Source organism: Lolium rigidum, chromosome 7 (assembly GCF_022539505.1).
Source record: "Lolium rigidum isolate FL_2022 chromosome 7, APGP_CSIRO_Lrig_0.1, whole genome shotgun sequence".
NCBI lineage: Eukaryota > Viridiplantae > Streptophyta > Magnoliopsida > Poales > Poaceae > Lolium > Lolium rigidum.
In genome coordinates, this window is record NC_061514.1 from 160,799,786 (window position 1) to 160,808,394 (window position 8,609).

Sequence of the window (8,609 nt, forward strand, 5' to 3'; positions counted from 1 at the left end):
GTCACCTCCACCAAATGGATCTCCATCTGCCAATGCAAAACCAACACATTTTGAGCATCAGATTCTTTGCAAAACAAGAAAGAATGTCATGAAACGGAATTAATGAACGACTGATGCCACCTTTTTGTACTTAAGAAATGAAATAGCAAGAGGATCACACACACAGAACAAGTCCATGATAAAACAGACTTATAAATAAAACAAGGCCTATAAAAAGAATATTTTATTTATCATGATGACACGATCAGCTCGCTATGAATACATGAGGATATGATCAACAACTTCCAAACAAAACATGCTAAAGCAATGTTAGTGGATGATGTACTAGTAATTGAAAATAACATGGTGAACCGATGAAACAACACCCAAATTTGTTCACGAACTTGCTCCAAACAATTTTATAAGAGGAAAAAAAAGACCTTTTGCAGGGCGGCATGATGGATGACGTCTCCGTTGAGCTGGGGGGCTAGGGCTGGATGAGTTCCCCCTCCCGCCATTGTGCAAGGAAGCACAACCAAACCTGCTCTTTGTCCCCCACCAGAAGGCCCCCACAGCTGTTGCCATCGGAGGAGGGCATCCAAGATGGGGAACAAGGAGGAGGAGGAGGAGGGCCAGCCGCGGCGCCCGAACGAGGTCGCAGGCCCCGAGGACGCCGGCGTCCGTTAAGGTGCCTCGTGGCCGGTCATGTCTGCTGCGCGTGGTGGAGGCGGTCGCCTCACCGCCACCCGTTGCCGCGGCACTGCATGGACGGCAAAGGCCGCAGCTTGACCTCCAGCTAGGCTTTGAGGTGGTGTTGCGGACCGGGCATTCCTTAACGTGGAAGGAATAGAGAGAGGGGGTGCTCGTCGCGGTGTGCTGGGTCTGGAGATTGGAGACGATCGAGGAGGTGGCCTCGACCTGCTGCGAGCGGAGTGAATGCTGGACCGGCGGGGATCTTCTTCCGGGAGGCGGCGGGCGGGCGAAGTGAATGCGGTGGGCGGGGGGTCGAGACGGCGGGCGCAGAGGGATCTGAGTCCGAGGAGACGGTGGGTGGCAGTCAATTCGGCGTGATTCACGAACGGCCGCACCTCTATACTTTCATGATCGACTCGCTCAATTCATTTATGTCAATCAATTCATAAAAGGCCTCACGAATTGATTCGCTCACGTCGATAACTCGGACAGATAGAGCGGTGTAGACTGTACAGGCTTTGGCTATATTGATGGCTTTCGTACATGCATGCAAGTACTAGCTAGCTACGTACTACGTGTTCTTCCTGATTAATCACATGCCACGAGTGCAATTTCACGGCTTCACACAGGCCAAATGACCAAGCCAGTTTATAAAATTCAAATATACTGAGGAGACAATAAATATGGATATTTTTGGCTGGGAGACAACAAAATGTGTCAATAGTTTGATTTACATATAAAATACTAATTCTAAACATCAAATTTCAATTACTCTCTCCGTCCCATGAAAACTTTGTCTAAATTTCAATTCTTTTATAACATTATATCATGCATATAATAGGGCCGGGTAGCTAGCTGCGGTCGACCGTGGAGGTCATTCATCGCGGTCAATTCCGGTCGTTCTACAAGTGACATGCCCTAGAGAAAACCTCGGCATCTCCTGCCACTGCCCTCGCCCAAATCATGCTCATATCCCCTACAATCACTGCCACCACCGCCTTCCAGCCTGGCATATTCGGCTATATTCCTACTAACGGCATGGCCATTTTGCCTCGCATATCTCCATCCTACCCAGCCGCCACCGTCGCACCAGTTATCGGGCGACATTGGTCCATCTCTAAGGCCAGTGTGCTCCAACCCCACACATATGTTTCATCCTCGCCTTCGACTCAATCTAGGATTATCGTTTTCACTCACATCATGGTCGGTGGTTTGTGTCCCTTATGTAGTGCCGTTGGTTTGTGTGGACTCGGGTTGGGTAGGCGTCTATGCCTCTGATGTCGTTCACCGATGGTGGGATTGGTAGAACATATGGCACTAGCTTCTTGTGGTATGGTGGATTCGCCTCATCCTAAAGATATTCTCTATCTATAGTGGACCTAGCCTCCCCCGGCTCTTGAAGGAGCACATTGGGGTAGTTTGAGTAATTTTTTGGTGTGTTGCGATGTAGCCATGTATCCGTGGTTGAATCATCGGCATGCATGGTGTATGCCATGTTGTCTGAGAAAAGAGAAAACAAATTAGCCAATATACCCTAGGCCACAGGCCGGCACAAGAACAACCACGAGATCATGTCTTGAAGTGGAAAACTCCAACTTCAAAGTAACTAAACCAAAAAAAAATTGTAACAAATTGGATTGTTTTTTAATTGGTCTTATTCCTATGCCCTAGTATATTACAAACAAAGACGAACATCACATAAAATCGCTAATTTGTATGAAGAGGTGCGGAGGGGGGCGAAACATGGGAAAGAATGAAATCATCATAAAAATTGTCGGAAAACTCGGCTTGGAGTCCTAGTATTGGTATATAAGGTTGCTGGTAAAGAGTAAAGTCCAATACACAACTTTGAAGCATCACCTTGTTCACCGACCGGGCTATCTTCTAGGAAGTATCCGACTTAGAGTAGACACCAACTTTTGTAACAACTTTGATTATTTTTTCGTTGGACTGGTTTCTATGCAACATTCTATAACTAGGAAATATTAAGTTCGCACTAAATCACCACTTTGTTTGAAGAGTTGACATATTTCCCTTCCCCATCCACAGAACATGTGAACACATTAAACCACACAAAAAATGTGAGAACCCCTAGAACTTTGTAATATATTCCTAATATAGGTATATAGGGTTGGCGGTAAAAAATAAATTCCAATATGAAACTTTGAAATGACACCTTATTCACAAACATAACTCGGACTCCCTCAGTCCTCCAGTAAGTGCACTTCTAGCTCTTTTCCTAAGTCAAAAAAACAAAAGCTTTTTTCCATCTTTATTTTGAAAAAACAACAATATATAAGGTACCAATTAATATCACTAGATCCGTTTTGAGATGTAGTTTCATATTATACGAGTTGATGTTGTGTACTCCAATGTGCTCCTTCAACTTGGTATATTATACGACTAACTTTAATAAAAGGAGTATGTTGCTACTTCTTTTAATAAAATTAGTCAAAATTTATAAAATTTGACTTAGTACAAAAGCTATATGCACACTTATTTGAGGACAAATGGAGTAGGAGGTTTCTAAGCTTAGTAACAACTTGGTATACTTTTAAGTTGGTATTGTTTGTATGCCCCATTATATCACTAATTAAAATGAATAAATTCACATTAAATCACAACTATGTACTATGAAGAGTTGGTGTTTCATTTGTAGGGATGCATATTCGGGGAAGACATGAAATCACGTAAACGATTGTTGAAAACCCTAGGTATTTTACATGGAGTACTTATCTAGGTACACAAGGTTGGTTGTAAAGAGGAGTTTTTTAATAAAAAAAGCATTAAAGTGGCACCTCATTCACAAAATAGACTGCCTTGCATGAATAAAGTGGCACCTCATTCAAACGCCGTTGACACGGCGCTGCTGCCCGGACCAGACCGGTCCTAGGGTTTCCCTCGACACGTAGAGTACAGTGGTTAGGGGATTCCCACGACGCCCTCCAGGAAGGAATGGTACCACACGGAGGTGGCACCGCGTCAGGTTCAGCCAAGCTGACAGGGATTTCTCCTGCCCCCGACCACAAAAAATCCCTGGCACCAGGGAGCGTCACTACCCAGCTTCGCCACCCACTCGCATGCACGACCACTATCTTGAGGTCGCCATCATCAGTCGCTTCGTGAACCTGACAAACGGCCTGGACAACGGATGTACACGACATCGTCGGGTCCAGCCAGGCCCAGATGGGCTTGTGAAGCTCCGGCCGCCCTGCTGCAATGGGCAGGTCGCAGAGCCGCCGCCCCTGAACCCCTCCTCCCCCTCGTCTCCGCCTCATGGAGCCCTAGCCGCAGAAGAGACCCGGTCCACTAGAGCCCATTTGAGCCCGCCCAAGCCCATCTGGGGTCGTGGCGTAGACTAGCAGCCGCCAGCGCCCGTCCCCAGCCGAGGCTCGCCGCCGTGAGATGGCATCGTCGCCTGAGACACCCGGCCGCGCCGGACCATGGTCCCCCGAAGAGCACCGTCGCCAGGGAGGGAAAGGGCCCCGACCCGGCCTCCGTGATACGAGGAATGAAGAGCCGCCGCCGGCGGCGTCACGCGGGCTTTGGTCGGCGACCCCTTGCCGCCGCCGGCGACGGGAGAGGGTGGGGGGAGGGGGGAGCGGCCACCGGCGGGAGGAAGATCCCCGTCGCCCTAGGGGGGAGGCGAGAGGTTTTTTTTTATAGGTCCAATAAGTGTACTTGTAGCTCTTTTAATATGTGAGGTGTGCATAATTTGTTTATGGCGATGCTCGCATCGGGCTGCGCACGAATTGGGGTAGTAGGCTAGGATGGTTCCCGGCTTGGACTACCGGCGGCGGCGATGGGAGAGGGTTTGGGTCCCCGTGTGTATGACGTTGGGTTTCATGCATTGTTGTAATAATGCACTAAACTTGTGATTTGGATTACGATCTTGGTTATATAGGGACTTGAGTTGTGAGTCGGGCCCGTGCTGCTATAATTATTCATTAATTATTCATTAATTGCTACCTGTATCCATAAATAGACGTATGAGATTTGTGTATATTTAAATGTAGACGCGATTTAGTGTTTTTTTATTTCGCCGATTCGCTGGGCGCATTTTGGGCGAGAGAATTAAAACAGTAGTGAGAGATATGTGATATTGTTTTATGGATCGCTCCTGCGAAGGTGCGCGCGCGGACGGAGTAGATCGATCTTAACACACCGGTTTGTGACCGTGGTAAAATTGTGAGTCGCGGAGGCGGAAGCAAGAAATTCAGTTAGCCTAGGAAGGAACTGACCGGTCCCTAAAAAAGGAATAAAAGGAAGAAACTGGCGGAGCAAATCGATTGACCGAAAACACACACACATGTATGTGTGTCCGTTTGGTACTAGGCGAACCGTGCGCGTATGGATGGGGCGAGCGAGCGAGCGTGGAGAGGATTTGATTGACCATCGAAGCTACAGAAAGAAAAAAGGAAGAAAAATGCATGCAAAGGGATGGGTGAAACAAAGGACTTTGGAGCTAGCTAGCTACTCCGTATATTTGGAAGTTGCGTACGTGAGCAGCTTGTTCCGTATACGAAGCAAACCAATTGATCGGAAGGAGGAAAAAACGAAGCTAATTTGTTTGCGCCAGCGAGCGAGAAAAGCAAAAGGCCTGGGGATCACACGTACTACTACAGTGCCGATCCGTACGAGTTAATGCTGCGGCTCGCGTTTGACCGGGCCGAGGCGTACGTGGTGTGGCGTGCGTGAAAATCTTGACACGTGCGAGCATTGATCCGTCTCGGAAGCACGCGCGCGGCGCGGCAGAGATGGAAGAGCCGCGCGCGGAGCACAAACAGCTGTCTGTCACCGGGGGCGGAGGGTCGGTCCAGAATTAATCCAACACAGCCGCCCAAGAGCTGACGGTTGACCTGGCGGCGGGCGCCTCTGCATTGTGCCGTACGGACATGCTGGAGGTTTGGAAGCTGCACGCGGGGTCCGCCGGGAAAGTCGATCCATCCATGACTAGGAAAAATCGATCGCTTATGGTGAGCTGACCACATTACGGCATGCTCACACTCACAGCGTCCATGAACTCCTCGTCGACGAGAAGCCTCTGCAGCGCGTCCGGCGCGATGCACACCTCCAGCGACATGCTCCCTCCACGCTCAGCCCCCTCAAACACTGTCACCTTCCCGTCCGTCTTGTTGCCGGGGCCGCTCCTCATGGCAACCGGCTTTCACCATCCCAAGTCGTTCCCAAACACGTCGAATCCTGGTGAGCTCCTAGTCGCGACCGCAGCACCTGCACCTCCGAACAACTTGTCCCCCGCGTAGACGAAATGCGGCTCCCGGGTCCAGCGATCGAGCCAGTCCGCCATGGCAGCCTCGTCGAACGACGCCACCACGCGACTCAGCTGCCACGCCGTCCAGCCTAGCCCCTTGCCTAGGATCTCGCCGACGGTGGAGCTCGCCTTGCCGAACACCGCTGCGTTGCCCAAGTAACCCTCCTCTGGTATGCCCTTCACACGTCCCCGACATCCGATGAGCAGAGAGTGAGATGTCTCCTGCCCCGGCGGGAGGCCCCGAGCACGGGACACCGCCCGCCAGACGTGCGCGAGCAGGGCATGGAGCGAGGAGATTGCGATGACGGTGGCGTCCGTCTCGCTGTTCGCCCTGGCCTTGAGCTTCTGGATGCTCGCAGCGGAGAAGGTGAAGAAGCATTCTTGTACCGTCGGGCGCTCGAACCGCCGGACCACGTCCTGCAGCTTGCTGACCGGCAGGCGGATCGGCACGGGGCTGGTGTCGATGAAAAACCTCTGGTGCACCGGTGCCGGCGTCCGTACCTCGTGCAGATCGATGCCACCTCGGTTGATCTCTGACCAGGTGTTGAACAACTCCCAGAAGGCGGTGCCGTCGCCTACGGAGTGGTTCATCGACATGCTGATGAAGACGCCGTCGGCGAGCTCGGTGACCTGCGCTGACAGCACAGGAAGCGACTCCGTGGCGGCGTCCGCACTGAGCACATGGTTGAGCGGGAAGAGTGCAGAGACCACCGAAGGGATGTGTATCGAGCCGATGATGTCCGCGACGGCGACGCCGGGCGCCACAGCGTGGATGAACTGAGCGCCTTCTCCCGTGCACCGCAACAGCACAGCCACAGTCCCGCCGTCATGAGGCTCCACGACTAGCCGGCCGGCGAAGGGGTAGAACTTGCCCAGGGCGCGCGCGAAAGAGGACGCGAGGGTGTCGACGAGATGCTCCCCGGCTGCGCCGGCGGGCGGCTTGGGCAGGAGTATACCCTTCTGTACGTAGTCTATGGTGAGGAGGCAGAGATCCCAGGGCGTGAGGTGGATGTTCACAGCCTCCTCCGAGTCCGACGGCGGCTTGATCATGCGCCGAGATACGATCTGGACATGGTCCGCGGCGACTCTTCCCATCTGCTCGTTGCTGCGATATGCTTTCTTGGAAGTTGTATGAAGTATGAGCAGAGGAGCTGCTGCTTAAATGAACACACTCGGACCTTGTTTGGCATAAGTGTAATTTAAGCTCCCAGCGGATTGTGAATTATTGGAGACATTATTGGATACTTCATTAGCACTAGAAATCGGATTTTTATATACTACTAAGCGAGCAGGTCATGGCCAGGCTATTGATGGAGCAGTACCAACAACTACATGATCAAAATGGGTAAGGTAGCATCATATATAAACTACATAAAGCTCGTTGTGTTTACAAGTCTATGGCCATAAGCCAACAAACAATATAGATCGCTTTTAAACCCATGTGCATATGCTCCTGCCACCACCGCAAAAAACATTTTAAGATGTGAAAAAAATCCTTGCGTGTACATATCGACATTCTATTTGCACACGGTCAAGTTTTGCGGACAACCGATTTTTTGTGTGTCTTGGACAAAAAAACGTAAATAAATGTCTCATGAAGAGTCATTTTTACGTATGACATAAAAAATATCGGTTTTTCTTGAAACGACTTTGCGAGCACATAAAAATATTTTTAAAATGCATTAAAAAAATCAGGAATATATGCTCCTGAGTGTAAAAACACCTTGTCTGAATGATGAAGGCTTCATAAAATTCCTTATGCTAGACTGTCTGGAGCCCATTGTGACTACTCCCTTCGTCTTGGTTTAACATGCGCATACGTAGTTTAAGATAAAGTTTGACCATTAATTTGGTTAACAAAATATAAATTATATGTCTACCGAATCTATACCATTAGATTTGTATTCATTTTTTTTGAATAGTATAACTTTTTTAATATTTATTTTATATTTAGTTGACCAAAATAATGGTCAAACTAATTTTTTGAACAACGTGCATGCCGAGACGGAGGAAGTACCTATATTGCTGGACCATCTCAGATTCTCAGTAATACAGATGGGTTCTTACAGTAAAAATAATCTTCATAAAATTGTACATACAAGAAATGTTATTATTTTTTACACAGGAAATGGTATTCAGAGTATATGGTTATTTGATAACTTGAGTGAACAGCCTGATAATCCTCCTATCGTATGAGAACTGTTCAATTAACTCCACATGTATAAGATTGCTTTATTTGAGCAGAAGATTAGACTGATGCATTTGTACATTACCAGCTCACTTCATTTACAAAAATGTTACTCTCAACAATAAGAGAAAGAGATAGATTCTTTCTATGTTAAAAAAAGAAAATCAGAAATAGAAAGTCCACCCAAAGTACATTATGCATCCAAATTCCCGATTGTGTGCATAACATGAGACTGAGAGCAAAGTTTTTATTTAAAAAATTGAACAAGGAAGACAAAATCAATCAACACAAAAAAACTCCCCCTCGCGTCGCTCCCCAGGTGACGCCAGGGGCGAAACCTAGTGCCGCCAAAGCTCCTCCCCGCTTGGGCCTCCCGCGCTGTTTCCACCGGAGGCCTCCTCCACGGTGGTGGCGGCACCCCGCTGTCGAAGGTGGTCGAGGAGTTCCTGGGCGCGAGGTGGAGGACCGGCTCGTGGG

General features: G+C 49.1%; 1 pseudogene; it reads right to left on the reverse strand.

Moving 5' to 3' along the window:
* Nucleotides 1-5,662: 5,662 nt before the first annotated feature.
* On the reverse strand, nucleotides 5,663-7,039 carry LOC124672198 (annotated as a pseudogene).
* Between the last annotated feature and the right edge of the window lie 1,570 nt (nucleotides 7,040-8,609).